The sequence below is a fragment of the Hippopotamus amphibius genome, chromosome X (assembly GCF_030028045.1).
Source record: "Hippopotamus amphibius kiboko isolate mHipAmp2 chromosome X, mHipAmp2.hap2, whole genome shotgun sequence".
Taxonomy (NCBI): Eukaryota; Metazoa; Chordata; class Mammalia; order Artiodactyla; family Hippopotamidae; genus Hippopotamus; species Hippopotamus amphibius.
In genome coordinates this window covers 9,337,458-9,363,301 of record NC_080203.1, presented here as the reverse complement: position 1 = coordinate 9,363,301, position 25,844 = coordinate 9,337,458, and positions in this window count along the sequence as shown.

The window sequence follows — 25,844 nt, the reverse complement described above, 5'->3', positions numbered from 1 at the left end:
GCACACAGCTGGCCTTCAAGGTGGAGGACCTGCCCTACCTCCCTCTCACTCCCACATGGAACCTTTCATGTGTCTACCCATCTCTTCCTGGTGAGTGCACCCTGCATCCAGCCATAGCCTTAGAAGGTATCGACCCACTGCCCTCCAACTAGCATGCCTCCCCCTTTGCATCTCCTCAGCTGGTCGAAGCCTATCTGGACAACTCTCTGAACAGAGGGAGAATGATCTTGCCTCTGTTCTCGGCTATTCTAGTGGCAATTATCTTTACCTCATCTACTTCACAGATGCTCACCTTTTTAGGAGTGGACCATGGAAATCCTAACCAAGATGTGTCTGCGATCTAGGTGGCCTCCAGGGCCTTCCTGCCTTCTTGGAGGAAGATCACCTGCAGACCCACGCCCAGCACTTGTCCACAGGCCACCACGAAACATAACCCACTTGTGCATGACCCCAGCCAGAAAGGCTCTCTTTACACATACTGGAAAGGAACGGCCCCTTTCTGGGCAGGGCACGGCACACAGCAGGATGGCCTCAAGGCAGGGGACCTGCTTAGTCCCCTTCCCACACTCTAGGGACATTTTCTTCTCTCTTCCCACCACATCCTGCTGACTGCACCCAACACTGAGCAACCCCCAGAACACCATGACCCGCTCTGCCCTGAAGCTCATATTCCGCCCTCACCGTAGATTTCCTCACCTGTTCTACGCGTACCTTCCCACGTGGAGGTCCAAGAGAAAAAGAGCGTGTTCTAGCTGCCTCCTTCTCACAGAAATTCTCTTTCCCTAGTGCTGACCTGTAGGTGTGCCCCCTGTTGCCAATGGACCCCTGAACGCATCCTGAGGATGTGCCACAGAGCCAGGTGCTGCCAGGGTCCTCATGACTCCATGCAACCAGGGCACCTCTAGCTCCACCACCACCATCCAGGGCCCACCACAAAGCTTGTCTCACTGAGCCTTACTCTGCCGAGACACGCACCGTTCACATGCAGTCCAGGTCATCAGTACCTGTCTGGGCAGGGCACTGCACACAGCATGCTTCCACAGTGGACGAGCTGCCCCGGGCCCCTCACGCTCTCAAACACAGCTCTCATCTCCCTTCCCACCACGTCGAGATGACTATGCAACATCCTTTCCTTCCCCCAGGCAACACAGAACCACGACCCTCTTCCATGCACCCCTGCGTCACTGGGGACCCCTGCACCTTCTCTAGGCTTACTTCGATTCTCACGGGGACCATTACACACACAGACCGCCCGCGATCGCTCTTCTCCTATTGGGAAGTAGCTTTATCTTACCTTCAGATGGTCACACAGGTAGCCACGGAACACTGACTTCACTGGCAGCAAGCCTGAGACACAGGTGGCTACGTGGGCCCTCCTGAGTTCACCGCAAGGGCAGGCCACTGCACACAGCATGGCTTCACGGGGGAGGATCCACCCAGGACTTCGGGCACTTCCAAAAGTAGCCTTCACCTCTCTTCCCAGGCCGTCACACTGCATGCATGCAAGAATGTCCCCCACATCCACACATGTTCATGCACCGCCCTCCAGCTTGCATCCAGCCCTCAACGGGGATCCGCTCTTCTGCTCTATGCTTCAGGAGGAAGAGGAGGAGGAGCACCAGAGGACAACACACTTTCCGTTCTCTGCTCTGCCACTGGAAAGTCTCCTTAGCTTCTCTACCCTCTAGGTGTTCCCATCCTTAGCAAAAGGCTCGTGAAATGGCCCTGAGGTTTCCTGGGATCAGCTGGAGGCCGGAGTCCTCATGCCATCATGCCAGCCAGCTCAAGGACACCTGCAGCTCCACCACTACGGCTTGGCCAAAAGCCTGCACCAAAGGGACTCTTGCTGGGCGTTCCCTTACCCCGACAGCCACCAATGCCACAAAATACAAGAGATCAGCACCCGTCTGGGCAGGGCACCACACAGCATGCCTCTCAGGGGAGGATCCACCCAATCCCCTTCCCACTCTCAGAAGGAGCTTGGAGCTCTCTCCCCATCACATCCTGATGGCTGCGCCCAAGGTAGAGCCACAGCCCTAGAGGATGTCAACCCATGCCTTCCAACCTGCATCTCTCCCTGACAGCAAATCCCGCCCCCCCCTCCACCCACACACCCACCCCACTCTACGCCTCCTCCACATGGAAGAGGCCCCGCGGCCGGAAGAAGCATACTGTACTTCTCCCTTCTTGTCTCAGGAATGACCTTCTCTTCTGTAACCTCTCTGTGCTCACAGCCTGAGCAAAGGAGCCCTGAAATCAGGCTGAGGATGCCAGAGACACAGCTGGCTCCCACGGTCATCATGGCATCAAGGCGGGCTGCTCATCCACACCTACAACTCCACCCACATCACCGCTGCACAGGCCACCACACGAGGTTCTCGTGAGCCTTACTCTACCCACACGGGTACCCCTTAAGAGACATCTAAGGAAACGGCACCCGCGTAGGTAGGGCACGGCACACAGCTGGCCTTCAAGGTGGAGGACCTGCCCTACCTCCCTCTCACTCCCACATGGAACCTTTCATGTGTCTACCCATCTCTTCCTGGTGAGTGCACCCTGCATCCAGCCATAGCCTTAGAAGGTATCGACCCACTGCCCTCCAACTAGCATGCCTCCCCCTTTGCATCTCCTCAGCTGGTCGAAGCCTATCTGGACAACTCTCTGAACAGAGGGAGAATGATCTTGCCTCTGTTCTCGGCTATTCTAGTGGCAATTATCTTTACCTCATCTACTTCACAGATGCTCACCTTTTTAGGAGTGGACCATGGAAATCCTAACCAAGATGTGTCTGCGATCTAGGTGGCCTCCAGGGCCTTCCTGCCTTCTTGGAGGAAGATCACCTGCAGACCCACGCCCAGCACTTGTCCACAGGCCACCACGAAACATAACCCACTTGTGCATGACCCCAGCCAGAAAGGCTCTCTTTACACATACTGGAAAGGAACGGCCCCTTTCTGGGCAGGGCACGGCACACAGCAGGATGGCCTCAAGGCGGGGGACCTGCTTAGTCCCCTTCCCACACTCTAGGGACAGTTTCTTCTCTCTTCCCACCACATCCTGCTGACTGCACCCAACACTGAGCAACCCCCAGAACACCATGACCCGCTCTGCCCTGAAGCTCATATTCCGCCCTCACCGTAGATTTCCTCACCTGTTCTACGCGTACCTTCCCACGTGGAGGTCCAAGAGAAAAAGAGCGTGTTCTAGCTGCCTCCTTCTCACAGAAATTCTCTTTCCCTAGTGCTGACCTGTAGGTGTGCCCCCTGTTGCCAATGGACCCCTGAACGCATCCTGAGGATGTGCCACAGAGCCAGGTGCTGCCAGGGTCCTCATGACTCCATGCAACCAGGGCACCTCTAGCTCCACCACCACCATCCAGGGCCCACCACAAAGCTTGTCTCACTGAGCCTTACTCTGCCGAGACACGCACCGTTCACATGCAGTCCAGGTCATCAGTACCTGTCTGGGCAGGGCACTGCACACAGCATGCTTCCACAGTGGACGAGCTGCCCCGGGCCCCTCACGCTCTCAAACACAGCTCTCATCTCCCTTCCCACCACGTCGAGATGACTATGCAACATCCTTTCCTTCCCCCAGGCAACACAGAACCACGACCCTCTTCCATGCACCCCTGCGTCACTGGGGACCCCTGCACCTTCTCTAGGCTTACTTCGATTCTCACGGGGACCATTACACACACAGACCGCCCGCGATCGCTCTTCTCCTATTGGGAAGTAGCTTTATCTTACCTTCAGATGGTCACACAGGTAGCCACGGAACACTGACTTCACTGGCAGCAAGCCTGAGACACAGGTGGCTACGTGGGCCCTCCTGAGTTCACCGCAAGGGCAGGCCACTGCACACAGCATGGCTTCACGGGGGAGGATCCACCCAGGACTTCGGGCACTTCCAAACGTAGCCTTCACCTCTCTTCCCAGGCCGTCACACTGCATGCATGCAAGAATGTCCCCCACATCCACACATGTTCATGCACCGCCCTCCAGCTTGCATCCAGCCCTCAACGGGGATCCGCTCTTCTGCTCTATGCTTCAGGAGGAAGAGGAGGAGGAGCACCAGAGGACAACACACTTTCCGTTCTCTGCTCTGCCACTGGAAAGTCTCCTTAGCTTCTCTACCCTCTAGGTGTTCCCATCCTTAGCAAAAGGCTCGTGGAATGGCCCTGAGGTTTCCTGGGATCAGCTGGAGGCCGGAGTCCTCATGCCATCATGCCAGCCAGCTCAAGGACACCTGCAGCTCCACCACTACGGCTTGGCCAAAAGCCTGCACCAAAGGGACTCTTGCTGGGCGTTCCCTTACCCCGACAGCCACCAATGCCACAAAATACAAGAGATCAGCACCCGTCTGGGCAGGGCACCACACAGCATGCCTCTCAGGGGAGGATCCACCCAATCCCCTTCCCACTCTCAGAAGGAGCTTGGAGCTCTCTCCCCATCACATCCTGATGGCTGCGCCCAAGGTAGAGCCACAGCCCTAGAGGATGTCAACCCATGCCTTCCAACCTGCATCTCTCCCTGACAGCAAATCCCGCCCCCCCCTCCACCCACACACCCACCCCACTCTACGCCTCCTCCACATGGAAGAGGCCCCGCGGCCGGAAGAAGCATACTGTACTTCTCCCTTCTTGTCTCAGGAATGACCTTCTCTTCTGTAACCTCTCTGTGCTCACAGCCTGAGCAAAGGAGCCCTGAAATCAGGCTGAGGATGCCAGAGACACAGCTGGCTCCCACGGTCATCATGGCATCAAGGCGGGCTGCTCATCCACACCTACAACTCCACCCACATCACCGCTGCACAGGCCACCACACGAGGTTCTCGTGAGCCTTACTCTACCCACACGGGTACCCCTTAAGAGACATCTAAGGAAACGGCACCCGCGTAGGTAGGGCACGGCACACAGCTGGCCTTCAAGGTGGAGGACCTGCCCTACCTCCCTCTCACTCCCACATGGAACCTTTCATGTGTCTACCCATCTCTTCCTGGTGAGTGCACCCTGCATCCAGCCATAGCCTTAGAAGGTATCGACCCACTGCCCTCCAACTAGCATGCCTCCCCCTTTGCATCTCCTCAGCTGGTCGAAGCCTATCTGGACAACTCTCTGAACAGAGGGAGAATGATCTTGCCTCTGTTCTCGGCTATTCTAGTGGCAATTATCTTTACCTCATCTACTTCACAGATGCTCACCTTTTTAGGAGTGGACCATGGAAATCCTAACCAAGATGTGTCTGCGATCTAGGTGGCCTCCAGGGCCTTCCTGCCTTCTTGGAGGAAGATCACCTGCAGACCCACGCCCAGCACTTGTCCACAGGCCACCACGAAACATAACCCACTTGTGCATGACCCCAGCCAGAAAGGCTCTCTTTACACATACTGGAAAGGAACGGCCCCTTTCTGGGCAGGGCACGGCACACAGCAGGATGGCCTCAAGGCGGGGGACCTGCTTAGTCCCCTTCCCACACTCTAGGGACATTTTCTTCTCTCTTCCCACCACATCCTGCTGACTGCACCCAACACTGAGCAACCCCCAGAACACCATGACCCGCTCTGCCCTGAAGCTCATATTCCGCCCTCACCGTAGATTTCCTCACCTGTTCTACGCGTACCTTCCCACGTGGAGGTCCAAGAGAAAAAGAGCGTGTTCTAGCTGCCTCCTTCTCACAGAAATTCTCTTTCCCTAGTGCTGACCTGTAGGTGTGCCCCCTGTTGCCAATGGACCCCTGAACGCATCCTGAGGATGTGCCACAGAGCCAGGTGCTGCCAGGGTCCTCATGACTCCATGCAACCAGGGCACCTCTAGCTCCACCACCACCATCCAGGGCCCACCACAAAGCTTGTCTCACTGAGCCTTACTCTGCCGAGACACGCACCGTTCACATGCAGTCCAGGTCATCAGTACCTGTCTGGGCAGGGCACTGCACACAGCATGCTTCCACAGTGGACGAGCTGCCCCGGGCCCCTCACGCTCTCAAACACAGCTCTCATCTCCCTTCCCACCACGTCGAGATGACTATGCAACATCCTTTCCTTCCCCCAGGCAACACAGAACCACGACCCTCTTCCATGCACCCCTGCGTCACTGGGGACCCCTGCACCTTCTCTAGGCTTACTTCGATTCTCACGGGGACCATTACACACACAGACCGCCCGCGATCGCTCTTCTCCTATTGGGAAGTAGCTTTATCTTACCTTCAGATGGTCACACAGGTAGCCACGGAACACTGACTTCACTGGCAGCAAGCCTGAGACACAGGTGGCTACGTGGGCCCTCCTGAGTTCACCGCAAGGGCAGGCCACTGCACACAGCATGGCTTCACGGGGGAGGATCCACCCAGGACTTCGGGCACTTCCAAACGTAGCCTTCACCTCTCTTCCCAGGCCGTCACACTGCATGCATGCAAGAATGTCCCCCACATCCACACATGTTCATGCACCGCCCTCCAGCTTGCATCCAGCCCTCAACGGGGATCCGCTCTTCTGCTCTATGCTTCAGGAGGAAGAGGAGGAGGAGCACCAGAGGACAACACACTTTCCGTTCTCTGCTCTGCCACTGGAAAGTCTCCTTAGCTTCTCTACCCTCTAGGTGTTCCCATCCTTAGCAAAAGGCTCGTGGAATGGCCCTGAGGTTTCCTGGGATCAGCTGGAGGCCGGAGTCCTCATGCCATCATGCCAGCCAGCTCAAGGACACCTGCAGCTCCACCACTACGGCTTGGCCAAAAGCCTGCACCAAAGGGACTCTTGCTGGGCGTTCCCTTACCCCGACAGCCACCAATGCCACAAAATACAAGAGATCAGCACCCGTCTGGGCAGGGCACCACACAGCATGCCTCTCAGGGGAGGATCCACCCAATCCCCTTCCCACTCTCAGAAGGAGCTTGGAGCTCTCTCCCCATCACATCCTGATGGCTGCGCCCAAGGTAGAGCCACAGCCCTAGAGGATGTCAACCCATGCCTTCCAACCTGCATCTCTCCCTGACAGCAAATCCCGCCCCCCCCTCCACCCACACACCCACCCCACTCTACGCCTCCTCCACATGGAAGAGGCCCCGCGGCCGGAAGAAGCATACTGTACTTCTCCCTTCTTGTCTCAGGAATGACCTTCTCTTCTGTAACCTCTCTGTGCTCACAGCCTGAGCAAAGGAGCCCTGAAATCAGGCTGAGGATGCCAGAGACACAGCTGGCTCCCACGGTCATCATGGCATCAAGGCGGGCTGCTCATCCACACCTACAACTCCACCCACATCACCGCTGCACAGGCCACCACACGAGGTTCTCGTGAGCCTTACTCTACCCACACGGGTACCCCTTAAGAGACATCTAAGGAAACGGCACCCGCGTAGGTAGGGCACGGCACACAGCTGGCCTTCAAGGTGGAGGACCTGCCCTACCTCCCTCTCACTCCCACATGGAACCTTTCATGTGTCTACCCATCTCTTCCTGGTGAGTGCACCCTGCATCCAGCCATAGCCTTAGAAGGTATCGACCCACTGCCCTCCAACTAGCATGCCTCCCCCTTTGCATCTCCTCAGCTGGTCGAAGCCTATCTGGACAACTCTCTGAACAGAGGGAGAATGATCTTGCCTCTGTTCTCGGCTATTCTAGTGGCAATTATCTTTACCTCATCTACTTCACAGATGCTCACCTTTTTAGGAGTGGACCATGGAAATCCTAACCAAGATGTGTCTGCGATCTAGGTGGCCTCCAGGGCCTTCCTGCCTTCTTGGAGGAAGATCACCTGCAGACCCACGCCCAGCACTTGTCCACAGGCCACCACGAAACATAACCCACTTGTGCATGACCCCAGCCAGAAAGGCTCTCTTTACACATACTGGAAAGGAACGGCCCCTTTCTGGGCAGGGCACGGCACACAGCAGGATGGCCTCAAGGCGGGGGACCTGCTTAGTCCCCTTCCCACACTCTAGGGACATTTTCTTCTCTCTTCCCACCACATCCTGCTGACTGCACCCAACACTGAGCAACCCCCAGAACACCATGACCCGCTCTGCCCTGAAGCTCATATTCCGCCCTCACCGTAGATTTCCTCACCTGTTCTACGCGTACCTTCCCACGTGGAGGTCCAAGAGAAAAAGAGCGTGTTCTAGCTGCCTCCTTCTCACAGAAATTCTCTTTCCCTAGTGCTGACCTGTAGGTGTGCCCCCTGTTGCCAATGGACCCCTGAACGCATCCTGAGGATGTGCCACAGAGCCAGGTGCTGCCAGGGTCCTCATGACTCCATGCAACCAGGGCACCTCTAGCTCCACCACCACCATCCAGGGCCCACCACAAAGCTTGTCTCACTGAGCCTTACTCTGCCGAGACACGCACCGTTCACATGCAGTCCAGGTCATCAGTACCTGTCTGGGCAGGGCACTGCACACAGCATGCTTCCACAGTGGACGAGCTGCCCCGGGCCCCTCACGCTCTCAAACACAGCTCTCATCTCCCTTCCCACCACGTCGAGATGACTATGCAACATCCTTTCCTTCCCCCAGGCAACACAGAACCACGACCCTCTTCCATGCACCCCTGCGTCACTGGGGACCCCTGCACCTTCTCTAGGCTTACTTCGATTCTCACGGGGACCATTACACACACAGACCGCCCGCGATCGCTCTTCTCCTATTGGGAAGTAGCTTTATCTTACCTTCAGATGGTCACACAGGTAGCCACGGAACACTGACTTCACTGGCAGCAAGCCTGAGACACAGGTGGCTACGTGGGCCCTCCTGAGTTCACCGCAAGGGCAGGCCACTGCACACAGCATGGCTTCACGGGGGAGGATCCACCCAGGACTTCGGGCACTTCCAAACGTAGCCTTCACCTCTCTTCCCAGGCCGTCACACTGCATGCATGCAAGAATGTCCCCCACATCCACACATGTTCATGCACCGCCCTCCAGCTTGCATCCAGCCCTCAACGGGGATCCGCTCTTCTGCTCTATGCTTCAGGAGGAAGAGGAGGAGGAGCACCAGAGGACAACACACTTTCCGTTCTCTGCTCTGCCACTGGAAAGTCTCCTTAGCTTCTCTACCCTCTAGGTGTTCCCATCCTTAGCAAAAGGCTCGTGGAATGGCCCTGAGGTTTCCTGGGATCAGCTGGAGGCCGGAGTCCTCATGCCATCATGCCAGCCAGCTCAACGACACCTGCAGCTCCACCACTACGGCTTGGCCAAAAGCCTGCACCAAAGGGACTCTTGCTGGGCGTTCCCTTACCCCGACAGCCACCAATGCCACAAAATACAAGAGATCAGCACCCGTCTGGGCAGGGCACCACACAGCATGCCTCTCAGGGGAGGATCCACCCAATCCCCTTCCCACTCTCAGAAGGAGCTTGGAGCTCTCTCCCCATCACATCCTGATGGCTGCGCCCAAGGTAGAGCCACAGCCCTAGAGGATGTCAACCCATGCCTTCCAACCTGCATCTCTCCCTGACAGCAAATCCCGCCCCCCCCTCCACCCACACACCCACCCCACTCTACGCCTCCTCCACATGGAAGAGGCCCCGCGGCCGGAAGAAGCATACTGTACTTCTCCCTTCTTGTCTCAGGAATGACCTTCTCTTCTGTAACCTCTCTGTGCTCACAGCCTGAGCAAAGGAGCCCTGAAATCAGGCTGAGGATGCCAGAGACACAGCTGGCTCCCACGGTCATCATGGCATCAAGGCGGGCTGCTCATCCACACCTACAACTCCACCCACATCACCGCTGCACAGGCCACCACACGAGGTTCTCGTGAGCCTTACTCTACCCACACGGGTACCCCTTAAGAGACATCTAAGGAAACGGCACCCGCGTAGGTAGGGCACGGCACACAGCTGGCCTTCAAGGTGGAGGACCTGCCCTACCTCCCTCTCACTCCCACATGGAACCTTTCATGTGTCTACCCATCTCTTCCTGGTGAGTGCACCCTGCATCCAGCCATAGCCTTAGAAGGTATCGACCCACTGCCCTCCAACTAGCATGCCTCCCCCTTTGCATCTCCTCAGCTGGTCGAAGCCTATCTGGACAACTCTCTGAACAGAGGGAGAATGATCTTGCCTCTGTTCTCGGCTATTCTAGTGGCAATTATCTTTACCTCATCTACTTCACAGATGCTCACCTTTTTAGGAGTGGACCATGGAAATCCTAACCAAGATGTGTCTGCGATCTAGGTGGCCTCCAGGGCCTTCCTGCCTTCTTGGAGGAAGATCACCTGCAGACCCACGCCCAGCACTTGTCCACAGGCCACCACGAAACATAACCCACTTGTGCATGACCCCAGCCAGAAAGGCTCTCTTTACACATACTGGAAAGGAACGGCCCCTTTCTGGGCAGGGCACGGCACACAGCAGGATGGCCTCAAGGCGGGGGACCTGCTTAGTCCCCTTCCCACACTCTAGGGACAGTTTCTTCTCTCTTCCCACCACATCCTGCTGACTGCACCCAACACTGAGCAACCCCCAGAACACCATGACCCGCTCTGCCCTGAAGCTCATATTCCGCCCTCACCGTAGATTTCCTCACCTGTTCTACGCGTACCTTCCCACGTGGAGGTCCAAGAGAAAAAGAGCGTGTTCTAGCTGCCTCCTTCTCACAGAAATTCTCTTTCCCTAGTGCTGACCTGTAGGTGTGCCCCCTGTTGCCAATGGACCCCTGAACGCATCCTGAGGATGTGCCACAGAGCCAGGTGCTGCCAGGGTCCTCATGACTCCATGCAACCAGGGCACCTCTAGCTCCACCACCACCATCCAGGGCCCACCACAAAGCTTGTCTCACTGAGCCTTACTCTGCCGAGACACGCACCGTTCACATGCAGTCCAGGTCATCAGTACCTGTCTGGGCAGGGCACTGCACACAGCATGCTTCCACAGTGGACGAGCTGCCCCGGGCCCCTCACGCTCTCAAACACAGCTCTCATCTCCCTTCCCACCACGTCGAGATGACTATGCAACATCCTTTCCTTCCCCCAGGCAACACAGAACCACGACCCTCTTCCATGCACCCCTGCGTCACTGGGGACCCCTGCACCTTCTCTAGGCTTACTTCGATTCTCACGGGGACCATTACACACACAGACCGCCCGCGATCGCTCTTCTCCTATTGGGAAGTAGCTTTATCTTACCTTCAGATGGTCACACAGGTAGCCACGGAACACTGACTTCACTGGCAGCAAGCCTGAGACACAGGTGGCTACGTGGGCCCTCCTGAGTTCACCGCAAGGGCAGGCCACTGCACACAGCATGGCTTCACGGGGGAGGATCCACCCAGGACTTCGGGCACTTCCAAACGTAGCCTTCACCTCTCTTCCCAGGCCGTCACACTGCATGCATGCAAGAATGTCCCCCACATCCACACATGTTCATGCACCGCCCTCCAGCTTGCATCCAGCCCTCAACGGGGATCCGCTCTTCTGCTCTATGCTTCAGGAGGAAGAGGAGGAGGAGCACCAGAGGACAACACACTTTCCGTTCTCTGCTCTGCCACTGGAAAGTCTCCTTAGCTTCTCTACCCTCTAGGTGTTCCCATCCTTAGCAAAAGGCTCGTGGAATGGCCCTGAGGTTTCCTGGGATCAGCTGGAGGCCGGAGTCCTCATGCCATCATGCCAGCCAGCTCAAGGACACCTGCAGCTCCACCACTACGGCTTGGCCAAAAGCCTGCACCAAAGGGACTCTTGCTGGGCGTTCCCTTACCCCGACAGCCACCAATGCCACAAAATACAAGAGATCAGCACCCGTCTGGGCAGGGCACCACACAGCATGCCTCTCAGGGGAGGATCCACCCAATCCCCTTCCCACTCTCAGAAGGAGCTTGGAGCTCTCTCCCCATCACATCCTGATGGCTGCGCCCAAGGTAGAGCCACAGCCCTAGAGGATGTCAACCCATGCCTTCCAACCTGCATCTCTCCCTGACAGCAAATCCCGCCCCCCCCTCCACCCACACACCCACCCCACTCTACGCCTCCTCCACATGGAAGAGGCCCCGCGGCCGGAAGAAGCATACTGTACTTCTCCCTTCTTGTCTCAGGAATGACCTTCTCTTCTGTAACCTCTCTGTGCTCACAGCCTGAGCAAAGGAGCCCTGAAATCAGGCTGAGGATGCCAGAGACACAGCTGGCTCCCACGGTCATCATGGCATCAAGGCGGGCTGCTCATCCACACCTACAACTCCACCCACATCACCGCTGCACAGGCCACCACACGAGGTTCTCGTGAGCCTTACTCTACCCACACGGGTACCCCTTAAGAGACATCTAAGGAAACGGCACCCGCGTAGGTAGGGCACGGCACACAGCTGGCCTTCAAGGTGGAGGACCTGCCCTACCTCCCTCTCACTCCCACATGGAACCTTTCATGTGTCTACCCATCTCTTCCTGGTGAGTGCACCCTGCATCCAGCCATAGCCTTAGAAGGTATCGACCCACTGCCCTCCAACTAGCATGCCTCCCCCTTTGCATCTCCTCAGCTGGTCGAAGCCTATCTGGACAACTCTCTGAACAGAGGGAGAATGATCTTGCCTCTGTTCTCGGCTATTCTAGTGGCAATTATCTTTACCTCATCTACTTCACAGATGCTCACCTTTTTAGGAGTGGACCATGGAAATCCTAACCAAGATGTGTCTGCGATCTAGGTGGCCTCCAGGGCCTTCCTGCCTTCTTGGAGGAAGATCACCTGCAGACCCACGCCCAGCACTTGTCCACAGGCCACCACGAAACATAACCCACTTGTGCATGACCCCAGCCAAAAAGGCTCTCTTTACACATACTGGAAAGGAACGGCCCCTTTCTGGGCAGGGCACGGCACACAGCAGGATGGCCTCAAGGCAGGGGACCTGCTTAGTCCCCTTCCCACACTCTAGGGACATTTTCTTCTCTCTTCCCACCACATCCTGCTGACTGCACCCAACACTGAGCAACCCCCAGAACACCATGACCCGCTCTGCCCTGAAGCTCATATTCCGCCCTCACCGTAGATTTCCTCACCTGTTCTACGCGTACCTTCCCACGTGGAGGTCCAAGAGAAAAAGAGCGTGTTCTAGCTGCCTCCTTCTCACAGAAATTCTCTTTCCCTAGTGCTGACCTGTAGGTGTGCCCCCTGCTGCCAATGGACCCCTGAACGCATCCTGAGGATGTGCCACAGAGCCAGGTGCTGCCAGGGTCCTCATGACTCCATGCAACCAGGGCACCTCTAGCTCCACCACCACCATCCAGGGCCCACCACAAAGCTTGTCTCACTGAGCCTTACTCTGCCGAGACACGCACCGTTCACATGCAGTCCAGGTCATCAGTACCTGTCTGGGCAGGGCACTGCACACAGCATGCTTCCACAGTGGACGAGCTGCCCCGGGCCCCTCACGCTCTCAAACACAGCTCTCATCTCCCTTCCCACCACGTCGAGATGACTATGCAACATCCTTTCCTTCCCCCAGGCAACACAGAACCACGACCCTCTTCCATGCACCCCTGCGTCACTGGGGACCCCTGCACCTTCTCTAGGCTTACTTCGATTCTCACGGGGACCATTACACACACAGACCGCCCGCGATCGCTCTTCTCCTATTGGGAAGTAGCTTTATCTTACCTTCAGATGGTCACACAGGTAGCCACGGAACACTGACTTCACTGGCAGCAAGCCTGAGACACAGGTGGCTACGTGGGCCCTCCTGAGTTCACCGCAAGGGCAGGCCACTGCACACAGCATGGCTTCACGGGGGAGGATCCACCCAGGACTTCGGGCACTTCCAAACGTAGCCTTCACCTCTCTTCCCAGGCCGTCACACTGCATGCATGCAAGAATGTCCCCCACATCCACACATGTTCATGCACCGCCCTCCAGCTTGCATCCAGCCCTCAACGGGGATCCGCTCTTCTGCTCTATGCTTCAGGAGGAAGAGGAGGAGGAGCACCAGAGGACAACACACTTTCCGTTCTCTGCTCTGCCACTGGAAAGTCTCCTTAGCTTCTCTACCCTCTAGGTGTTCCCATCCTTAGCAAAAGGCTCGTGGAATGGCCCTGAGGTTTCCTGGGATCAGCTGGAGGCCGGAGTCCTCATGCCATCATGCCAGCCAGCTCAACGACACCTGCAGCTCCACCACTACGGCTTGGCCAAAAGCCTGCACCAAAGGGACTCTTGCTGGGCGTTCCCTTACCCCGACAGCCACCAATGCCACAAAATACAAGAGATCAGCACCCGTCTGGGCAGGGCACCACACAGCATGCCTCTCAGGGGAGGATCCACCCAATCCCCTTCCCACTCTCAGAAGGAGCTTGGAGCTCTCTCCCCATCACATCCTGATGGCTGCGCCCAAGGTAGAGCCACAGCCCTAGAGGATGTCAACCCATGCCTTCCAACCTGCATCTCTCCCTGACAGCAAATCCCGCCCCCCCCTCCACCCACACACCCACCCCACTCTACGCCTCCTCCACATGGAAGAGGCCCCGCGGCCGGAAGAAGCATACTGTACTTCTCCCTTCTTGTCTCAGGAATGACCTTCTCTTCTGTAACCTCTCTGTGCTCACAGCCTGAGCAAAGGAGCCCTGAAATCAGGCTGAGGATGCCAGAGACACAGCTGGCTCCCACGGTCATCATGGCATCAAGGCGGGCTGCTCATCCACACCTACAACTCCACCCACATCACCGCTGCACAGGCCACCACACGAGGTTCTCGTGAGCCTTACTCTACCCACACGGGTACCCCTTAAGAGACATCTAAGGAAACGGCACCCGCGTAGGTAGGGCACGGCACACAGCTGGCCTTCAAGGTGGAGGACCTGCCCTACCTCCCTCTCACTCCCACATGGAACCTTTCATGTGTCTACCCATCTCTTCCTGGTGAGTGCACCCTGCATCCAGCCATAGCCTTAGAAGGTATCGACCCACTGCCCTCCAACTAGCATGCCTCCCCCTTTGCATCTCCTCAGCTGGTCGAAGCCTATCTGGACAACTCTCTGAACAGAGGGAGAATGATCTTGCCTCTGTTCTCGGCTATTCTAGTGGCAATTATCTTTACCTCATCTACTTCACAGATGCTCACCTTTTTAGGAGTGGACCATGGAAATCCTAACCAAGATGTGTCTGCGATCTAGGTGGCCTCCAGGGCCTTCCTGCCTTCTTGGAGGAAGATCACCTGCAGACCCACGCCCAGCACTTGTCCACAGGCCACCACGAAACATAACCCACTTGTGCATGACCCCAGCCAGAAAGGCTCTCTTTACACATACTGGAAAGGAACGGCCCCTTTCTGGGCAGGGCACGGCACACAGCAGGATGGCCTCAAGGCGGGGGACCTGCTTAGTCCCCTTCCCACACTCTAGGGACATTTTCTTCTCTCTTCCCACCACATCCTGCTGACTGCACCCAACACTGAGCAACCCCCAGAACACCATGACCCGCTCTGCCCTGAAGCTCATATTCCGCCCTCACCGTAGATTTCCTCACCTGTTCTACGCGTACCTTCCCACGTGGAGGTCCAAGAGAAAAAGAGCGTGTTCTAGCTGCCTCCTTCTCACAGAAATTCTCTTTCCCTAGTGCTGACCTGTAGGTGTGCCCCCTGTTGCCAATGGACCCCTGAACGCATCCTGAGGATGTGCCACAGAGCCAGGTGCTGCCAGGGTCCTCATGACTCCATGCAACCAGGGCACCTCTAGCTCCACCACCACCATCCAGGGCCCACCACAAAGCTTGTCTCACTGAGCCTTACTCTGCCGAGACACGCACCGTTCACATGCAGTCCAGGTCATCAGTACCTGTCTGGGCAGGGCACTGCACACAGCATGCTTCCACAGTGGACGAGCTGCCCCGGGCCCCTCACGCTCTCAAACACAGCTCTCATCTCCCTTCCCACCACGTCGAGATGACTATGCAACATCCTTTCCTTCCCCCAGGCAACACAGAACCACGACCCTCTTCCATGCACCCCTGCGTCACTGGGGACCCCTGCACCTTCTCTAGGCTTACTTCGATTCTCACGGGGACCATTACACACACAGACCGCCCGCGATCGCTCTTCTCCTATTGGGAAGTAGCTTTATCTTACCTTCAGATGGTCACACAGGTAGCCACGGAACACTGACTTCACTGGCAGCAAGCCTGAGACACAGGTGGCTACGTGGGCCCTCCTGAGTTCACCGCAAGGGCAGGCCACTGCACACAGCATGGCTTCACGGGGGAGGATCCACCCAGGACTTCGGGCACTTCCAAAAGTAGCCTTCACCTCTCTTCCCAGGCCGTCACACTGCATGCATGCAAGAATGTCCCCCACATCCACACATGTTCATGCACCGCCCTCCAGCTTGCATCCAGCCCTCAACGGGGATCCGCTCTTCTGCTCTATGCTTCAGGAGGAAGAGGAGGAGGAGCACCAGAGGACAACACACTTTCCGTTCTCTGCTCTGCCACTGGAAAGTCTCCTTAGCTTCTCTACCCTCTAGGTGTTCCCATCCTTAGCAAAAGGCTCGTGAAATGGCCCTGAGGTTTCCTGGGATCAGCTGGAGGCCGGAGTCCTCATGCCATCATGCCAGCCAGCTCAAGGACACCTGCAGCTCCACCACTACGGCTTGGCCAAAAGCCTGCACCAAAGGGACTCTTGCTGGGCGTTCCCTTACCCCGACAGCCACCAATGCCACAAAATACAAGAGATCAGCACCCGTCTGGGCAGGGCACCACACAGCATGCCTCTCAGGGGAGGATCCACCCAATCCCCTTCCCACTCTCAGAAGGAGCTTGGAGCTCTCTCCCCATCACATCCTGATGGCTGCGCCCAAGGTAGAGCCACAGCCCTAGAGGATGTCAACCCATGCCTTCCAACCTGCATCTCTCCCTGACAGCAAATCCCGCCCCCCCCTCCACCCACACACCCACCCCACTCTACGCCTCCTCCACATGGAAGAGGCCCCGCGGCCGGAAGAAGCATACTGTACTTCTCCCTTCTTGTCTCAGGAATGACCTTCTCTTCTGTAACCTCTCTGTGCTCACAGCCTGAGCAAAGGAGCCCTGAAATCAGGCTGAGGATGCCAGAGACACAGCTGGCTCCCACGGTCATCATGGCATCAAGGCGGGCTGCTCATCCACACCTACAACTCCACCCACATCACCGCTGCACAGGCCACCACACGAGGTTCTCGTGAGCCTTACTCTACCCACACGGGTACCCCTTAAGAGACATCTAAGGAAACGGCACCCGCGTAGGTAGGGCACGGCACACAGCTGGCCTTCAAGGTGGAGGACCTGCCCTACCTCCCTCTCACTCCCACATGGAACCTTTCATGTGTCTACCCATCTCTTCCTGGTGAGTGCACCCTGCATCCAGCCATAGCCTTAGAAGGTATCGACCCACTGCCCTCCAACTAGCATGCCTCCCCCTTTGCATCTCCTCAGCTGGTCGAAGCCTATCTGGACAACTCTCTGAACAGAGGGAGAATGATCTTGCCTCTGTTCTCGGCTATTCTAGTGGCAATTATCTTTACCTCATCTACTTCACAGATGCTCACCTTTTTAGGAGTGGACCATGGAAATCCTAACCAAGATGTGTCTGCGATCTAGGTGGCCTCCAGGGCCTTCCTGCCTTCTTGGAGGAAGATCACCTGCAGACCCACGCCCAGCACTTGTCCACAGGCCACCACGAAACATAACCCACTTGTGCATGACCCCAGCCAGAAAGGCTCTCTTTACACATACTGGAAAGGAACGGCCCCTTTCTGGGCAGGGCACGGCACACAGCAGGATGGCCTCAAGGCGGGGGACCTGCTTAGTCCCCTTCCCACACTCTAGGGACAGTTTCTTCTCTCTTCCCACCACATCCTGCTGACTGCACCCAACACTGAGCAACCCCCAGAACACCATGACCCGCTCTGCCCTGAAGCTCATATTCCGCCCTCACCGTAGATTTCCTCACCTGTTCTACGCGTACCTTCCCACGTGGAGGTCCAAGAGAAAAAGAGCGTGTTCTAGCTGCCTCCTTCTCACAGAAATTCTCTTTCCCTAGTGCTGACCTGTAGGTGTGCCCCCTGTTGCCAATGGACCCCTGAACGCATCCTGAGGATGTGCCACAGAGCCAGGTGCTGCCAGGGTCCTCATGACTCCATGCAACCAGGGCACCTCTAGCTCCACCACCACCATCCAGGGCCCACCACAAAGCTTGTCTCACTGAGCCTTACTCTGCCGAGACACGCACCGTTCACATGCAGTCCAGGTCATCAGTACCTGTCTGGGCAGGGCACTGCACACAGCATGCTTCCACAGTGGACGAGCTGCCCCGGGCCCCTCACGCTCTCAAACACAGCTCTCATCTCCCTTCCCACCACGTCGAGATGACTATGCAACATCCTTTCCTTCCCCCAGGCAACACAGAACCACGACCCTCTTCCATGCACCCCTGCGTCACTGGGGACCCCTGCACCTTCTCTAGGCTTACTTCGATTCTCACGGGGACCATTACACACACAGACCGCCCGCGATCGCTCTTCTCCTATTGGGAAGTAGCTTTATCTTACCTTCAGATGGTCACACAGGTAGCCACGGAACACTGACTTCACTGGCAGCAAGCCTGAGACACAGGTGGCTACGTGGGCCCTCCTGAGTTCACCGCAAGGGCAGGCCACTGCACACAGCATGGCTTCACGGGGGAGGATCCACCCAGGACTTCGGGCACTTCCAAACGTAGCCTTCACCTCTCTTCCCAGGCCGTCACACTGCATGCATGCAAGAATGTCCCCCACATCCACACATGTTCATGCACCGCCCTCCAGCTTGCATCCAGCCCTCAACGGGGATCCGCTCTTCTGCTCTATGCTTCAGGAGGAAGAGGAGGAGGAGCACCAGAGGACAACACACTTTCCGTTCTCTGCTCTGCCACTGGAAAGTCTCCTTAGCTTCTCTACCCTCTAGGTGTTCCCATCCTTAGCAAAAGGCTCGTGGAATGGCCCTGAGGTTTCCTGGGATCAGCTGGAGGCCGGAGTCCTCATGCCATCATGCCAGCCAGCTCAAGGACACCTGCAGCTCCACCACTACGGCTTGGCCAAAAGCCTGCACCAAAGGGACTCTTGCTGGGCGTTCCCTTACCCCGACAGCCACCAATGCCACAAAATACAAGAGATCAGCACCCGTCTGGGCAGGGCACCACACAGCATGCCTCTCAGGGGAGGATCCACCCAATCCCCTTCCCACTCTCAGAAGGAGCTTGGAGCTCTCTCCCCATCACATCCTGATGGCTGCGCCCAAGGTAGAGCCACAGCCCTAGAGGATGTCAACCCATGCCTTCCATCCTGCATCTCTCCCTGACAGCAAATCCCGCCCCCCCCTCCACCCACACACCCACCCCACTCTACGCCTCCTCCACATGGAAGAGGCCCCGCGGCCGGAAGAAGCATACTGTACTTCTCCCTTCTTGTCTCAGGAATGACCTTCTCTTCTGTAACCTCTCTGTGCTCACAGCCTGAGCAAAGGAGCCCTGAAATCAGGCTGAGGATGCCAGAGACACAGCTGGCTCCCACGGTCATCATGGCATCAAGGCGGGCTGCTCATCCACACCTACAACTCCACCCACATCACCGCTGCACAGGCCACCACACGAGGTTCTCGTGAGCCTTACTCTACCCACACGGGTACCCCTTAAGAGACATCTAAGGAAACGGCACCCGCGTAGGTAGGGCACGGCACACAGCTGGCCTTCAAGGTGGAGGACCTGCCCTACCTCCCTCTCACTCCCACATGGAACCTTTCATGTGTCTACCCATCTCTTCCTGGTGAGTGCACCCTGCATCCAGCCATAGCCTTAGAAGGTATCGACCCACTGCCCTCCAACTAGCATGCCTCCCCCTTTGCATCTCCTCAGCTGGTCGAAGCCTATCTGGACAACTCTCTGAACAGAGGGAGAATGATCTTGCCTCTGTTCTCGGCTATTCTAGTGGCAATTATCTTTACCTCATCTACTTCACAGATGCTCACCTTTTTAGGAGTGGACCATGGAAATCCTAACCAAGATGTGTCTGCGATCTAGGTGGCCTCCAGGGCCTTCCTGCCTTCTTGGAGGAAGATCACCTGCAGACCCACGCCCAGCACTTGTCCACAGGCCACCACGAAACATAACCCACTTGTGCATGACCCCAGCCAGAAAGGCTCTCTTTACACATACTGGAAAGGAACGGCCCCTTTCTGGGCAGGGCACGGCACACAGCAGGATGGCCTCAAGGCGGGGGACCTGCTTAGTCCCCTTCCCACACTCTAGGGACATTTTCTTCTCTCTTCCCACCACATCCTGCTGACTGCACCCAACACTGAGCAACCCCCAGAACACCATGACCCGCTCTGCCCTGAAGCTCATATTCCGCCCTCACCGTAGATTTCCTCACCTGTTCTACGCGTACCTTCCCACGTGGAGGTCCAAGAGAAAAAGAGCGTGTTCTAGCTGCCTCCTTCTCACAGAAATTCTCTTTCCCTAGTGCTGACCTGTAGGTGTGCCCCCTGTTGCCAATGGACCCCTGAACGCATCCTGAGGATGTGCCACAGAGCCAGGTGCTGCCAGGGTCCTCATGACTCCATGCAACCAGGGCACCTCTAGCTCCACCACCACCATCCAGGGCCCACCACAAAGCTTGTCTCACTGAGCCTTACTCTGCCGAGACACGCACCGTTCACATGCAGTCCAGGTCATCAGTACCTGTCTGGGCAGGGCACTGCACACAGCATGCTTCCACAGTGGACGAGCTGCCCCGGGCCCCTCACGCTCTCAAACACAGCTCTCATCTCCCTTCCCACCACGTCGAGATGACTATGCAACATCCTTTCCTTCCCCCAGGCAACACAGAACCACGACCCTCTTCCATGCACCCCTGCGTCACTGGGGACCCCTGCACCTTCTCTAGGCTTACTTCGATTCTCACGGGGACCATTACACACACAGACCGCCCGCGATCGCTCTTCTCCTATTGGGAAGTAGCTTTATCTTACCTTCAGATGGTCACACAGGTAGCCACGGAACACTGACTTCACTGGCAGCAAGCCTGAGACACAGGTGGCTACGTGGGCCCTCCTGAGTTCACCGCAAGGGCAGGCCACTGCACACAGCATGGCTTCACGGGGGAGGATCCACCCAGGACTTCGGGCACTTCCAAACGTAGCCTTCACCTCTCTTCCCAGGCCGTCACACTGCATGCATGCAAGAATGTCCCCCACATCCACACATGTTCATGCACCGCCCTCCAGCTTGCATCCAGCCCTCAACGGGGATCCGCTCTTCTGCTCTATGCTTCAGGAGGAAGAGGAGGAGGAGCACCAGAGGACAACACACTTTCCGTTCTCTGCTCTGCCACTGGAAAGTCTCCTTAGCTTCTCTACCCTCTAGGTGTTCCCATCCTTAGCAAAAGGCTCGTGAAATGGCCCTGAGGTTTCCTGGGATCAGCTGGAGGCCGGAGTCCTCATGCCATCATGCCAGCCAGCTCAAGGACACCTGCAGCTCCACCACTACTGCTTGGCCAAAAGCCTGCACCAAAGGGACTCTTGCTGGGCGTTCCCTTACCCCGACAGCCACCAATGCCACAAAATACAAGAGATCAGCACCCGTCTGGGCAGGGCACCACACAGCATGCCTCTCAGGGGAGGATCCACCCAATCCCCTTCCCACTCTCAGAAGGAGCTTGGAGCTCTCTCCCCATCACATCCTGATGGCTGCGCCCAAGGTAGAGCCACAGCCCTAGAGGATGTCAACCCATGCCTTCCAACCTGCATCTCTCCCTGACAGCAAATCCCGCCCCCCCCTCCACCCACACACCCACCCCACTCTACGCCTCCTCCACATGGAAGAGGCCCCGCGGCCGGAAGAAGCATACTGTACTTCTCCCTTCTTGTCTCAGGAATGACCTTCTCTTCTGTAACCTCTCTGTGCTCACAGCCTGAGCAAAGGAGCCCTGAAATCAGGCTGAGGATGCCAGAGACACAGCTGGCTCCCACGGTCATCATGGCATCAAGGCGGGCTGCTCATCCACACCTACAACTCCACCCACATCACCGCTGCACAGGCCACCACACGAGGTTCTCGTGAGCCTTACTCTACCCACACGGGTACCCCTTAAGAGACATCTAAGGAAACGGCACCCGCGTAGGTAGGGCACGGCACACAGCTGGCCTTCAAGGTGGAGGACCTGCCCTACCTCCCTCTCACTCCCACATGGAACCTTTCATGTGTCTACCCATCTCTTCCTGGTGAGTGCACCCTGCATCCAGCCATAGCCTTAGAAGGTATCGACCCACTGCCCTCCAACTAGCATGCCTCCCCCTTTGCATCTCCTCAGCTGGTCGAAGCCTATCTGGACAACTCTCTGAACAGAGGGAGAATGATCTTGCCTCTGTTCTCGGCTATTCTAGTGGCAATTATCTTTACCTCATCTACTTCACAGATGCTCACCTTTTTAGGAGTGGACCATGGAAATCCTAACCAAGATGTGTCTGCGATCTAGGTGGCCTCCAGGGCCTTCCTGCCTTCTTGGAGGAAGATCACCTGCAGACCCACGCCCAGCACTTGTCCACAGGCCACCACGAAACATAACCCACTTGTGCATGACCCCAGCCAGAAAGGCTCTCTTTACACATACTGGAAAGGAACGGCCCCTTTCTGGGCAGGGCACGGCACACAGCAGGATGGCCTCAAGGCGGGGGACCTGCTTAGTCCCCTTCCCACACTCTAGGGACATTTTCTTCTCTCTTCCCACCACATCCTGCTGACTGCACCCAACACTGAGCAACCCCCAGAACACCATGACCCGCTCTGCCCTGAAGCTCATATTCCGCCCTCACCGTAGATTTCCTCACCTGTTCTACGCGTACCTTCCCACGTGGAGGTCCAAGAGAAAAAGAGCGTGTTCTAGCTGCCTCCTTCTCACAGAAATTCTCTTTCCCTAGTGCTGACCTGTAGGTGTGCCCCCTGTTGCCAATGGACCCCTGAACGCATCCTGAGGATGTGCCACAGAGCCAGGTGCTGCCAGGGTCCTCATGACTCCATGCAACCAGGGCACCTCTAGCTCCACCACCACCATCCAGGGCCCACCACAAAGCTTGTCTCACTGAGCCTTACTCTGCCGAGACACGCACCGTTCACATGCAGTCCAGGTCATCAGTACCTGTCTGGGCAGGGCACTGCACACAGCATGCTTCCACAGTGGACGAGCTGCCCCGGGCCCCTCACGCTCTCAAACACAGCTCTCATCTCCCTTCCCACCACGTCGAGATGACTATGCAACATCCTTTCCTTCCCCCAGGCAACACAGAACCACGACCCTCTTCCATGCACCCCTGCGTCACTGGGGACCCCTGCACCTTCTCTAGGCTTACTTCGATTCTCACGGGGACCATTACACACACAGACCGCCCGCGATCGCTCTTCTCCTATTGGGAAGTAGCTTTATCTTACCTTCAGATGGTCACACAGGTAGCCACGGAACACTGACTTCACTGGCAGCAAGCCTGAGACACAGGTGGCTACGTGGGCCCTCCTGAGTTCACCGCAAGGGCAGGCCACTGCACACAGCATGGCTTCACGGGGGAGGATCCACCCAGGACTTCGGGCACTTCCAAACGTAGCCTTCACCTCTCTTCCCAGGCCGTCACACTGCATGCATGCAAGAATGTCCCCCACATCCACACATGTTCATGCACCGCCCTCCAGCTTGCATCCAGCCCTCAACGGGGATCCGCTCTTCTGCTCTATGCTTCAGGAGGAAGAGGAGGAGGAGCACCAGAGGACAACACACTTTCCGTTCTCTGCTCTGCCACTGGAAAGTCTCCTTAGCTTCTCTACCCTCTAGGTGTTCCCATCCTTAGCAAAAGGCTCGTGGAATGGCCCTGAGGTTTCCTGGGATCAGCTGGAGGCCGGAGTCCTCATGCCATCATGCCAGCCAGCTCAAGGACACCTGCAGCTCCACCACTACGGCTTGGCCAAAAGCCTGCACCAAAGGGACTCTTGCTGGGCGTTCCCTTACCCCGACAGCCACCAATGCCACAAAATACAAGAGATCAGCACCCGTCTGGGCAGGGCACCACACAGCATGCCTCTCAGGGGAGGATCCACCCAATCCCCTTCCCACTCTCAGAAGGAGCTTGGAGCTCTCTCCCCATCACATCCTGATGGCTGCGCCCAAGGTAGAGCCACAGCCCTAGAGGATGTCAACCCATGCCTTCCAACCTGCATCTCTCCCTGACAGCAAATCCCGCCCCCCCCTCCACCCACACACCCACCCCACTCTACGCCTCCTCCACATGGAAGAGGCCCCGCGGCCGGAAGAAGCATACTGTACTTCTCCCTTCTTGTCTCAGGAATGACCTTCTCTTCTGTAACCTCTCTGTGCTCACAGCCTGAGCAAAGGAGCCCTGAAATCAGGCTGAGGATGCCAGAGACACAGCTGGCTCCCACGGTCATCATGGCATCAAGGCGGGCTGCTCATCCACACCTACAACTCCACCCACATCACCGCTGCACAGGCCACCACACGAGGTTCTCGTGAGCCTTACTCTACCCACACGGGTACCCCTTAAGAGACATCTAAGGAAACGGCACCCGCGTAGGTAGGGCACGGCACACAGCTGGCCTTCAAGGTGGAGGACCTGCCCTACCTCCCTCTCACTCCCACATGGAACCTTTCATGTGTCTACCCATCTCTTCCTGGTGAGTGCACCCTGCATCCAGCCATAGCCTTAGAAGGTATCGACCCACTGCCCTCCAACTAGCATGCCTCCCCCTTTGCATCTCCTCAGCTGGTCGAAGCCTATCTGGACAACTCTCTGAACAGAGGGAGAATGATCTTGCCTCTGTTCTCGGCTATTCTAGTGGCAATTATCTTTACCTCATCTACTTCACAGATGCTCACCTTTTTAGGAGTGGACCATGGAAATCCTAACCAAGATGTGTCTGCGATCTAGGTGGCCTCCAGGGCCTTCCTGCCTTCTTGGAGGAAGATCACCTGCAGACCCACGCCCAGCACTTGTCCACAGGCCACCACGAAACATAACCCACTTGTGCATGACCCCAGCCAGAAAGGCTCTCTTTACACATACTGGAAAGGAACGGCCCCTTTCTGGGCAGGGCACGGCACACAGCAGGATGGCCTCAAGGCAGGGGACCTGCTTAGTCCCCTTCCCACACTCTAGGGACATTTTCTTCTCTCTTCCCACCACATCCTGCTGACTGCACCCAACACTGAGCAACCCCCAGAACACCATGACCCGCTCTGCCCTGAAGCTCATATTCCGCCCTCACCGTAGATTTCCTCACCTGTTCTACGCGTACCTTCCCACGTGGAGGTCCAAGAGAAAAAGAGCGTGTTCTAGCTGCCTCCTTCTCACAGAAATTCTCTTTCCCTAGTGCTGACCTGTAGGTGTGCCCCCTGTTGCCAATGGACCCCTGAACGCATCCTGAGGATGTGCCACAGAGCCAGGTGCTGCCAGGGTCCTCATGACTCCATGCAACCAGGGCACCTCTAGCTCCACCACCACCATCCAGGGCCCACCACAAAGCTTGTCTCACTGAGCCTTACTCTGCCGAGACACGCACCGTTCACATGCAGTCCAGGTCATCAGTACCTGTCTGGGCAGGCCACTGCACACAGCATGCTTCCACAGTGGACGAGCTGCCCCGGGCCCCTCACGCTCTCAAACACAGCTCTCATCTCCCTTCCCACCACGTCGAGATGACTATGCAACATCCTTTCCTTCCCCCAGGCAACACAGAACCACGACCCTCTTCCATGCACCCCTGCGTCACTGGGGACCCCTGCACCTTCTCTAGGCTTACTTCGATTCTCACGGGGACCATTACACACACAGACCGCCCGCGATCGCTCTTCTCCTATTGGGAAGTAGCTTTATCTTAC